The sequence below is a fragment of the Giraffa tippelskirchi genome, chromosome X, assembly GCF_054371585.1.
Source record: "Giraffa tippelskirchi isolate mGirTip1 chromosome X, T2T-mGirTip1v1.2.pri, whole genome shotgun sequence".
In the NCBI taxonomy this organism is placed as follows: domain Eukaryota; kingdom Metazoa; phylum Chordata; class Mammalia; order Artiodactyla; family Giraffidae; genus Giraffa; species Giraffa tippelskirchi.
Window position 1 is genome coordinate 153,902,573 of NC_137289.1, and position 13,103 is coordinate 153,915,675.

Sequence of the window (13,103 nt, forward strand, 5' to 3'; positions counted from 1 at the left end):
AATCTTATGGAAAAGGGGTGATGACTGTGCTAATGGCTCCACGAGCTGCATCTTTCGGGGTGTGGCCACCGCTGGCGCCAGTGTTCCGAATGCTGAGATTTGTCTTTTGTTTTTCTTTGGAAAGTCTCTACTTCATATGTGTTGAAATAAAAATATTTATAACCTAGCTGTTGAGAGTTATGTTTTATTCAGTAAGACTCTTTTAGGATTTCAAAACCAGGAGGCAGCATCTAAAGTTAAGGAATTTAGCACTTTTCTGTGCGTGGGAAGATGCACCAGCCATCTCACTGTAATCATCCCCTTTGATACACGCCTCACCACCTGGGACCAGTATCCTGTCTTCTCCTTCCTGAGTTTCCTCAGGGCTCACTGTGGGGAGTGGCTGCAGCCTGATGGCTCCTAGAGGGAAGGTATTCTCCTTCAAGCATTTCCTCGGGGATCACCGTGGGGAGTGGCTGCGCTTTGATGGCTGATGAAAAGCAGGTATTCTTCTCCTTGCTGAGTTTCCTCAGGGCTCACCAGGAGAAGTGGCTTCAGCTTGATGGCTGCTAGAGGGCAGGTACTCTCCTTCCCGAGTTTGCTCAGGGCTTACTGTGGGGAGTGCCTGCAGTCTGATGGCTGCTAGAGAGTAGGAGGGAGAACCTGGGTCCCCATTGATATCATCTCAGCAGAGAGAGCAAACATGTCCTGTGACTCCAGACAGTCTTCCAATGTTTGGGGTTCAGCGTTCAGACTGCAGGATCCACAGCCATCAGCTCGGCCACCATACTCTGCACTTAGCTGCTACAACTACAAAGCAAGAGGCCCTCTAAATGTGGCGTCCTGTCCAGCAAACTCTCGGTCACATCCTCCAAGCCCAACCCAGGCCCAGCTTCGCTGAGAGGGTCTCACTGGGGACCCAGGTTCCCCCTCCTGCTCTCCCACATTCCATACCTGAGTGAGGAGAAGGCAGGGGCTCGGGGCACAGTGCCTCCAAGCAGGCAGGGCAGAAGTTCTCCCATCACCCCTTATGGTCCATCCCTGGGAGCACAGTCTAATGTCACTTTAGCAGCAGAGAACATGTGTCTCCAGATCTGGCCCACTCTCTAGGAGGTGTGAGCTGTGAGCACTAACACAGGAAACACCAGTGACCTGCTTAGGCTAAAAAGCTAGTTGCTGAGATGTGAGCTGAAGTCTGAAAGTAGCTTCTCATTGGGATGAGCCTTCTCCAGACCTACCCTGGGAGCAGCAAGAGTGCAATAAGTGGCCCCCAGCTGGGGCAGCCACACAGGGCCTCTCGACAGCCCCATGGAGACTGTGCACCAGAGTGACCACGAGCCCACATTCACCCAGAAGATGGCCTCTGAGAGGTCTGTGACAGACCAGAGTGATCACGAGCCTGCACTCACACAGCAGTGAATTCTTGCCTGGAGAATCTCATGGACAGAAGAGGCTGGTGGGCTACAGCCCATGGGGTCGCAAAGAGTCAGTCACAGCTGAGCACCTGAGCACACACACATGAAGCAGAAACAGACTCAGGGACAGAGAGAACAGGCTGGTGCTCTCCGAGGAGGAGGCGGTGTCGGGAGCCGCGTGAGGCATTACTGACAAAATGGAGGCACAGCCCCAACCCCCTCTCCCCATCCCGCAGGCACGGTCCCGGGATGAAGGAGTTAAGTCTTGTGATTCTGACTTGTCCTTTCCTTCCTCCGGTTGAGTTGGCTGGAAAGAATGTTAAGGTGCTTATTGTTCTTGCATGAGAAAGCACAAAGCCTTCTGCAGTTATGCCCAGGAAATAATCCATAAGGTTACATTTGTTGTTCAAGGACCTTTACAAAGAATGTTCCAGGATGAGCACATAGGCCGCAGCTTGAGGCCATGGGAAAGATGGTTATTGAGACCTGCTTGTGAGGGATATGTTTATGGCAAAAGAAGTTTGCTGAGTTTAGGGTTTAGGAATAATTAAGAATAGTTAGAAGCTAAAAGTTTAAGGTATGTTGTAGTGTTGGCTTATTTTACTATAGCTTATAGAGACTAGGAATTTTAGAGACACTAATAGCTAGAAGCCTTTTTAGGAGATAATGGGCGTAGATACTAGGGGCTAGCAGGATTTAGAAAGATAAGAAATAAACTGAGGTCCCTGTATGCAGCCCAGATATAAGCATGAGTTACAATGTAATCACAAGGACACTTACGAGGGAACTTTGAAGGACAACAATGATTTATGGAGACAGTAAAACTGGGTGAGGGGAACTGGGAAGATGTCAAACCTCTGACCTAATGCTTTTGTAAAAGTATAAAAGAAAACCTGATGCTTAAAATAAACATGCAGTCCCTCACCTTGAGTCAGAGGCTGCATCATTCTCCACCAACACCGCTCATCCCTTCGGGCCGATTCCCTGGCTGCTGGAGCTGGACTCCAGCAGAGGGGTATTGGAGGTGGAGGGGGAGGCTGGGGTCAGCAGATGTAGCTTTTATAAGTAGAGGGGATAAACAAGGCCCTGCTGTACAGCAGAGAAAAATATTCAATATCCAATGATAAACTATAAAAGAATATTTTTTAAAAAGAATGTATATATGTGTATAAGTGTATCCCTGAGCTGTGCAGCAGAAATTAACACATTGTAAATCAACTATACTTCAAAAAAAAAATACTGATTAAAAAAAAAAGGAACAGACCCTAGCCAATTACAACAGATACTCAACCCAGGAGCACAGAGTCCTGAGCAGTCAGAACACGGACCAACCAGTCAGAAGAGGGGTCGACAGGGGACAGGGCCCCACAGCGGCCCACAGGCCGGCTGCGAGCCCTGGGCGCCGTAAGCCACGAGTGTCGCTGGAGGAAATGAGAACTCTACCCACACGACTCCTCCTGCAGCTCAAGACGAAGTGGCTCTGCTTCCCCTGACCCCTTAACTGAAGGGGCCCCGGGACGCCCTGGCTTGGTGCTGGGACCAGGAATGTACTGGTCAGATCCCAAAGCGGGGGAGGTCTGTGAGGGCAGCCCTGGAGCGTGGTGGGCCAGGATGAGCGCAGCAGCTCAGCCCGTTCCTTGAAGTTCGGGCAAACAGAGCCCAGGAGGCTGGAAAGTGTTCTAATGGAGGGCAGGCCCCCACGTTCAGTGCCTCTGCTCTCTGGCTGCGGCCCAGCTCTGACCCCCCTTTGCCGGTCTGCAGCGTGTTCTGCACACATCCTGACGGCTCAGCTGCTGAGCCCCAAGGTGAAGGCTTGTGACCGCAGCCATGCCCACAGGCACCAACAGCACCGACCATCTAGCTCCTGGTCCAACTGCGAGGTCCACCTGAGACCAGCAGACACGTTGTGAGCTGTGCTCTAGGGTGGGCCCCCGTGTCACCAGTAAATGGCAGTGTCACGATGCAGGCCAGCAGGACTCAACCTGGTGGGTTGCTAGAATCAGCGGGGACACACTGACCCATGAACACTTCCGGCCCTGGGTCAGGCAGAGACCCGAACAGGCAGACAACTGCAGAGAGCAGAGTCCACAGCACAGACAAGGTGTGGCCGTCCCCGGGCTGGGAAGGAGCTCCGTCTCAGGGGGAGCCCTCGGGATCCCCCAGCTTAAGCATAAAGAGGCTTCAGGCACAGGTGGTGGGAACAGACTCGGAGCTGCTCTTTAAGTCATGCAGGGCAGGACATGCAGGTGCGTGAAGGCCAGAGGGAATTTACCGTAAAAAACAGACTGTCTGGGGAACAGACAGGCTTGGGTGGAACTGAGCCCAAGGGACTGGGAGTCCCGGCTTAGAAACCCTGTATGCCTCTCTCCCGTCTCTGCCTCCTAATCTACTTAACCCCCACTCTGCAGCCTGACGCCGCCTGTCCTGTGCATCTCCACACTCAGACCGTCCACTCATTCACAGATATTTGCTTAGCACCTGCCTCTGGCCAGGTCGTGTTCCAGGCACGGGACAGGTGTGAGGAGACAGACAATAACCCCAGTCCTTGGGGAGCAGAAACTCTACCAGAGGCCAGATGCACCCTTCCTGTGGCCGGGCCCCGGCCTCGCCCTCCTCAGCCACCGGCTGGCCCTGCTGGAGCTCCGGCCCCAGACGCCGTTCCGTCTGAGCACCCCTCCTCCTCCAAGAGGCGCCTCTCTGGACTTGCCGCCCGTCAGCCCCTGCCACCCCCTGCCCTGTGTCCTTCTCAGCACGTACCACCCTCTGCAATGGCCTCCCCGGCACCTGCATCACCTCAGTGTACCTGCCATGTCACGTCCTCGGTGAAGGAAGGACCCAGCTGCCTTCACGCCCTTTCTGCTGAGTTCCCACCACAGATTCCCATCACGGCGGCCTGGAAGGACTCTCCAGACAGGTGTGGAGCAGGGGATCGGCGGGGCGGAGAGGGTGGGCCCGCTGGGCCGCTCAGTGGTCAGGGTAGGCAGGGACCCCCCAGCACTGGCTCGGACCAGCTCCCTTCTTCCTGGGACCACGAGGGGGCGAGGCTCTCATCGCTGCCCAGGGTCGGGGCTGCGCAGGAAGGGCTGTCAGTTCCACGGTCCTGAGCGCCCTGTGTTGCACGTTTTACCTGTGTGATCTCAACTCCCTCAGGCAAAATGCTTTGGGCTACACGCTTGGAAGAATCAACAGGAGTAGTTTAAGGTCACTCAGTGTGACACAATCCAGAGACCCAAGGCCCCACCGCCTGCCCGGAGGCCCAGGGACAACACCCGGAAGGGAGCTGCTTGTCTCCTGCTCCGCGTCTCATGTCTTCCTTGGCGTGAGTCGTGCCCTCCTGGTGCCCAGGGGCTGCTGTGCCTCCAGCATCACATCACACACTCAGCAGGGAGTGGGAGGAGGAGGGCAGGCCCACCAGCAGAGCTGCACTTTGCTCCCAGGAGCCTGAAGGTGCTGTGTGCCAGCTACCATTCAGGGGTCACGTGGTGAGCATGGCAAGGCTGGTCCTGGCATTATTCAGCTGGACCCCCTGGCTGCCCTTAGTCAGCCCACTGCCCTCTCAGGTTCCAGGTGAAGCCCACAGGATGGGCAGGAGCCCTGGTGAGGCCACAGAAGCACCTGTGGTGATGCCCTTCCCTGCCCTGCGCTCTCCCAGGACTAGGTTCCCTCTTGGGGCAGAGAAGGCGTCAGGGCTCTAGACAGAGGGGGTGACAGGCAGCCACCAAAAAAGGTTTGATTCTTGTTTTTGGTAGCTTGCTTCTGACATTTGAGACTGTAATACTAGAGTGGGTCGCCATGTCCTCCTCCAGGGGATCTTCCCAACCAAGGCATTGAACCCAGGTCTCCTGCATTGCAGGCAGAGTCTTTACTATCTGAGACACCAGGGAAGCCCATGAATACTGGAGTGGGTAGCCTAGCTCTTCTCCAGGGGATCTTCCCGACCCAGGGATTGAACCAGGGTCTCCTGTATTGCAGGCGGACTCTTTACCAGCTGAGTGACCAGAGAAGCCCGGAAGGGAAGGCTGCAGAGTGAAAATGATCAGTCGACACTGTTCACCCCAGACGAGGTCCTGACATCACTCCTCTGTGTCCCACACCAGAAGGTGTTCCAGCACACAGCCCCCCTGTGCCTCAGCTTCGGCCCCTGGGACACGGGGACTCTGACAGCCACCCCTTGAGCCCGTGCTGGTGATGAGGTGAGCAAACCCTGGTAATGGATTGAAAGCTGCTGCAGATTCAAACCACAAAGCTATACTCCCGCTCCCCCTGGTTACCAACCAGAACTCACCACTCACCTCACACACACAGGCTCCCTCTCTGCACTCAGCTGCACAGCGGCCAGTGTGTGGGAGTGCGAGTGATTTAGCTGTCCCTCGTGGCGGCGGTATGCTTGTTCATGCTGCTGTCCCCATGTTGCTGTTCAGTTGCTCAGTTGTGTCCGACCCTTTGTGACCCCATGGACTGCAGCATGCCAGGCCTCCCTGTCCATCACCAATTCCCGGAGTTTACTCAAACTCACGTCCATTGAGTCTGTGATGCCATCCAACCATCTCATCCTCTCTCATCCCCTTCTCCTCCCGCCCTCAATCTTTCCCAGCATCAGCGTCTTTTCAAATGGGTCAGCTCTTCGCATCAGGTGGCCAAAGTATTGGAGCTTCAGCTTCAACCTCAGTTCTTCCAATGAACACCCAGGACTGATCTCCTTTAGGATGGGCTGGTTGGATCTCCTTGCAGTCCAAGGGACTCTCAAGAGTCTTCTCCAACACCACAGTTCAAAAGCATCAATTCTTCTGCACTCAGCTTTCTTCATAGTCGAACTCTCACATCCATACATGACCACTGGAAAAACCATAGCTTTGACTAGACAGACATTTGTTGGCAAAGTAATGCCTCTGCTTTTTAATATGCTGTCTAGGTTGGTCATAAATTTTCTTCCAAGGAGTAAGTGTCTTTTTATTTCATGGCTGCAGTCAGCATCTGCAGTGATTTTGGAGCCCCCCAAAATAAAGTCTGCCACTGTTTCCACTGTTGATCAGAATATAATCAATCTGATTTCAGTGTTGACCATCTGGTGATGTCCATGTGTAGAGTCTTCTCTTGTGTTGTTGGAAGAGAGTGTTTGCTATGACCAGTGCATTCTCTTGGCAGAACTCTATTAGCCGTTGCCCTGCTTCATTCTGCACTCCAAGGCCAAATTTGCCTGTTACTCCAGGTGTTTCTTGACTTCTTACTTTTGCATTCCAGTCCCTATAATGAAAAAGACATCTTTTTTGGGTGTTAATTCTAGAAGGTCTTGTAAGTCTTCATAGAACAGTTCAACTTCAGCTTCTTCAGCATTACTGGCTGGGGCATAGACTTGGATTACCGTGATTTTGAATGGCTTGCCTTGGAAACGAACAGAGATCATCCTGTCATTTTTGAGATTGCATCCAAGTACTGCATTTCGGACTCTTTTGTTGACCATGATGGCTACTCCATTTCTTCTAAGGGATTTTGGCCACAGTAGTAGATATAATGGCCATCTGAGTTAAATTCACCCATTCCAGTCCATTTTAGTTCGCTGATTCCTAAAATGTCGATGTTCACTCTTGCCATCTCCTGGTTGATCTCCTCCAATTTGCCTTGATTCATGGACCTAACATTCCAGGTTCCTATGCAATATTGCTCTTTACAGCATCGGACCTTGCTTCCATCACCAGTCACATTCACAGCAGGGTGTTGTTTTTGCTTTGGCTCCATGTCTTCATTCTTTCTGGAGTTATGTATCCACTGATCTCCAGTAGCATATTGGGCACCTACTGATCTGGAGAGTTCATCTTTCAGTGTCCTATCTTTTTGCCTTTTCATACTGTTCATTGGGTTCTCAAGGCAAGAATACTGAAGTGGGGCTTAGTTAGAGACAGTTTCAAGGCTTCAGTTAGAGATAACTTGAGGGCCTTAAAGAAGTTCAGGCTGTTACTTAGCAGCATCTCAGTACCTTAACAGGGCTAGCGTCGGGTTCATAGTTGTGACCAGTGTCAGGGTGTTAGTTAGGGACAGCATCAGAGACCTACTTCAGTACATACTCAGGGCCTTAGTTACGGACAGGATCATGGCAAAAGTAGGGATATTGAGGGCTATTAGAGACATCATCAGGGCGTTAGGATGGGTCTCAGGGTGTTATTTAGAGGCACAATGAGGATGTCAGTTAGGGAAACAGAGTCAGACAATTGGTTACAGACAGTACCAGCCCCTCAGGTAGAGACTTCAAGGCCTTAGTGCCTTGAAGTGAGGGAGAGCATCAGGGGTGCATCTTCAGTGCCTGAGAGAGGGAGAGCATCAGGCCGTCACCTAAATACAGCGTTAAGGGCTTTATTAGGGAGCATGTAGGGCCTCAGAGAAAACTTGAAGACCTTAGTAAAAGACACTTTAGACCATTTGTCCCAGGGATATTGTCAGGGTGTTCGTTACAACCAGCATCAGGGCCTTAGTTAGGGAGAGAGTTCAGAGGACAGTTTGGGAAAGCTCAGGCCGTCATGGACAGCTCAGGGCCATAGTCAGTGTAGGGTCAGGGCCTGGGAGTGAAATCGAGCAGGACCCTGTGGGGCTCCTGGGCCCAGAAGCCTTTCCCATGTCCCCTGTTTCTTTGTTGGGAATAGACTCCCGGCTCCATGACCTACCCTGAGCTCGAAAGGGCAGACTGGAAGAGGTGCTAATCAGGGGAGGGAGGGGATGCAGAGAGAAGGAAAGAGCACTCAAGAAAGAGCATTGTGTCTTCGGTCAGGGTCTTGTTTCTGTCAAAAGGGATACACGCAAAAATATCTCTAAACTTTTTACCCAACTAAACATCCTCTCCAGCAAAATGGTAAATTGTAGCATTCTTCGTTCCAGAGAAGCTCACCAGGAGACCACCTGAGGTCAGATGAAGGGAGTTCAGGCCCTGTACACACCCTAATCCTTACCACAACTCTGCCCTTTAACCATTGCTATAAAGTGAAAGTCACTCAGTCCGACTCTTTGTGATCCCATGGACTATAGAGTCCATGGAATTCTCCAGACCAGAATACTGGAGTGGGTAGCCATTCCCTTCTTCAGGGCATCTTCCCAACCCAGAGATCAAGCCCAGGTCTCCCGTGTTGCAGGTGGACTCTGCACCAGCTGAGCCACCAGGCAAGCCCAAGAATACTGAAGTGGGTAGCCTATCCCTTCTCCAGGGAGTCTTCCCAACCCAAGAATTGAACCAGGGTCTTCTGGGTTACACGCAGATTATTCACTAGCTGAGCTACCAGGGAAGCCCATAGCTATAAAACTCCTAAGCAAATCCTCCTGCCTTGGGGCAGTTTTTGAGGGCATGAGTTTTCTGTGTCCCTCTTTGCTAGCAAAGCAGTATAGCTATGCTTTTCTACTTCACCTGAAACTCTATCTCTGAGATTCGGTTTAGCACGGGTGTACAGAGGTGGCGTTTTGGGATCAGATTTGGTGCTCAGTGCGGGGCTGACTTGGGGATGGCCCCTGTGGGTCCTCTGACTTGATCAGATGCTCCAAGATTTTCTCCATGCTAGCCTCTTTTAAGAGAGTGGAAGGTTGGAGCATTCCATTAGAGGGCAGATCACCTGGCATTCTTGACTGGAAAGGCCGAGACCGAGTCATACCCCATCTGGCAATTGGAACTCCAGGGCAGGAGCAGACAGCGAAGAGGGACTGCCCTAGCCGCTGCCAAGACCAACTCTGCCTTGAGGACAATCCTCTCTTCATCTTGTCTGGACTGTTCCAAATGTCCTACTCCAAGGAATTGATGTGGGAAACTGGGAAAGCAGCACTTTGGGTGTTTCAAGAACTCTGTGTGATAACTCGCTGGCATGCACTCTGTGGTTCCGTAGACTTAGGATAATCTTGGTTCTCATTTTGGTGGTTGCTCATTCCAGGAAGTCTCATCTGGAAGGTGCTTCTGAATTCCTTTGCTTTGAAGTGATCTGTATTTGTGTTTGAAATAACTTCACTCTGTTTATGTAGGTATTGTATGGCATATTTTAACAGTTCTTTTAGAGTCAGGCCCAATCAAGGACCAGATACAGGGTTGAAAGTGTAGTCAGGTCCAGAGTAAGGGCATAGTGAGGACCGGAGTCAGGTCGTAGTGAGGTCCAAAGACGTGAAATAGTGAGGACCGATGTCAGGGAGTAGTGAGGACCAGGGTCAGGGTGTAGTGAGGACCAGAAGTGGGCCAATGAGAGGACCATTGGCAGGCGACGAGAGGGGACCAGCGGCGGGCCGTCGACAGGAACTGGCGACCGGATTCTGGCCGATGAGAGTACCTGCGGGGACCCACGGAGAGAACCTGGGAGGGGGAGGGGTGGTCAGAGGAGGGGACCCTGAGGGGAGCAGTCAAGTGGGCCTGGGGTGGGGAGTCTTAAGTGCACGAGTGGCGGTGCACGGGGGTCTGTGGAGAGGACCTGAAGGGGGCAGTCAAAGGGCATATAGAGAGGAAAGAAGTCAGGGCCGGTCACAGGCAGCGTCAGGTCCTAGAGAGGAAAGACGTCAGGGAGCAGCGAGAGGCCGTGTCAGTCCTAGAGAGGAAAGGCGTCAGGGATCAGTGAGAGGCGGAGTGCGGTCCTAGAGAGGAAAGACGTCAGGGAGCCGTGAGAGGCGGTGTCCGGTCCCAGAGAGGAAAGACGTCAGGGATCAGTGAGTGGCGGCGTCCGATCCTAGAGAGAACGACCTCAGGGATCAGTGAGAGGCAGCGTCAGGTCCTAGAGAGGAAAGACGTCACGGAGCTGTGAGAGGAGGCGTCCGGTCCTAGAGAGGAAAGACGTCAGGGATCAGTGAGAGGCGGTGTCCGGTCCTAGAGAAGACGACCTCAGGGATCAGTGAGAGGCGGAGTCCGGTCCTAGAGAGGACGACCTCAGGGATCAGTGAGAGGCAGCGTGAGGTCCTAGAGAGGAGAGACGGCACGGACCAGTGATAAGTGGCGTGACGTCCTAGAGAGGAAAGTGTGGGTCACGACTTGGGGACTGAACAACAAAGAGGTACTCATAAGCAAATTCTTAAGGCTGCTATTGCAGGGAATGGCCACAAGGCGGCAGGATTCTTTCATGTCTAGTTGTGATTCCTTGGCAATGAAAGCTTTCGAGTTTTAACTCAAGACTGTAATTTAATACGGAATGTACCTGAAGAAACACCCAAAAGCCTGTGTGTTCTTCCTGAACATTCTATTTATTTTAATAATTTTATTTATTGGCCATGCCATGAGGCTTGTGGGATCTTCAGCTCCCCGCCCAAGGATCAAACCTTCACCCTCTGCATTGGAAGCACAGAATCTTAAACCCTGAACTGCAGGGAAGTCCCCCTGAGCATTCTTTTTTTAAACGAACCTTTATTTTATATTGTAGTAACACTGATACACTATGTGTTGTTGGTGGCAGGTGAACCGAGTGTATCTTCTATTTGTTGTTCAGTCGCCATGTCTGACTCTTTTTGTAGGAGCGTTCTCTTTTCGCCAGGCCCTGTTACACTGGTAAAACATCTATTTGTGTATACATAAGTGTACATAATTATAAATGTCTAGGTACATAGATATGTAAATGTCTATATGCATAGATAAATAGATATATAAATACCTAGATACACAGAAACATAAATATCTATATACATAGGCATATAAATATCTATGTACATATAGACATAAATATCTATGTACATACAGATATAAATATCTATTGTAGATACGTATAGACATAGATATTTTTAGACATAGACATATAAATATTTGTATACATGGAAGATGGTTACACAGTGGAGAATGCAAGAGACAACCTTATAGACAAAATAAGAGATACAGATAGTGGCATTTATAAGAGCATCCTAGGAGAGAGAAACATAAACAATTTCAAACAAAGAGAACAGAGCTAACCACGATTCCTGTAACTAGTTTTAATCTGGTGGCAATAAACCAAGTCCACAGGGGAGTCAGTGGATGATGGCAAATTCTGGAAGGGTCAGATAGTGAAAACAAGTTAAATGTTTCATCTTTAATTACAAAGTATACCTCATCAATTTATGGATTCATACTTGTTGATAACTCCTTAAGTATGTATCATCCTATATATATCCTCACATGCCCACATCCAAACTGTTTCAACTCAAATCATTCCAAGCATAATTCCAACTTATTGCAACTCTAGTTAGTCAATTGTTGCAATTGTGATTCTTTCATATAGACCAGTAAAGGCTAGGGTTTCTGTCTAATTGTTTTTTTAGAGGCCTTAGAAATCATTGAAAATTTCAACTCTTCTCCCTGCTTCACCTTGTTCTGGTTCAATTGACACGGGAAAAGCTATGGAAAGAGTGTTTAATATAATCTGAACTCACCAGGTATCTATTATTTGGTGTACATGAAGATCTGAAAAGTAGACTTTGACGGATATAAAAAAAAAATATTCTGAATGTAGAACATAATTAGAAATTGCGAGAGTCATTTGACCAGAGAACAATCACAATGGATCAACTGTATCTCGCACACCCATGAGGACAAGTTTATCTTGGTAATAACATCAGCAAGTGAGGAGTTAAAGTGTTATCACTGTGAAAAATGATTATGAAAAGAAATCTATGAAATGTTTAGAACACAACTTTCCAAGAGACTTTAAATTTCAGGTAAATGTTTCATTATTTGAAATCTTGAGTGGATTACAGACTCTGTGTAAGTTTTACAGACTGTTCAAAGTAACATTCTATTCCATCCTGAAATGAATACATCACTTTTTGATTCATGCCCTTGTAACACACTTAATCAGACTTACAGATAAATCTATGTTGGAGAGTGCTCTAAACCAATTTGTGCATACCAGCTGCAGATCTGACAAGAAACATTTACTCTCACGTGGTTGTTGCTGTTCAGTTGCTAAGTTGTGTCTGACTCTTTGTGACCCCGTGGACTGCAGCACACCAGGAATCCCTGTCCTTCACCATCTCCTGGAGATTGCTCAAACTGCTGTCCGTTGAATTGGTGATGCCATCCAACCATCTCTTCCTCTGTCGTCCCCTTCTCCATTTGCCTTCAATCTTTCCCAGCATCAAGGTCTTTTCCAGTGGGTCGGCTCTTCACATCAGGTGGCCAAAGGATGGGAGCTTTGGTTTCAGCATCAGTCCTTCCCATGAATATACAGGACTGATCTCCTTTAGGATGGACTGGTTGGATCTCCTTGCAGTCCAAGGGACTCTCAAGAGTCTTCTCTAGCACCAGTTTGAAAGCATCAGTTCTGCAGTGCTCTGCGTTCTTTGTGATCCTACTCTCACTTGCATACATGACTACTGCAAAAACCAGTAGCTTTTACTCTCACATATGGGATATCAGATTTGCTTTTACATATTGCCTGCTATATTTAGACTCTTGGTTCATACTTCATGTAACCATGTAGTGTTGTATTTAAATCCAATTTGAAACAAAGCTTTAAGAATGTTTTGCCTACCAGTAGCATTCTATTTTTACCAGCACCTCTTACCTTGGTGTGACATCTCCAAACTCAGAAATTCTTACATGTTGATATGAAGATCAATTTCATTTTAGCAGAGTTTGAACAGAGAAGTGACAAAATCAGGATGCCTATTTTATCAGATTTCTCCAGGCAGAAAATTGAAGCTTGTTGCTGTTCAGTCACTCAGTCGTGTCCAACTCTTTGCAGCCCCATAGATTTCAGCACACTGGGCTTCCCTGTCCTTCACCATCTCCCAGAGTTT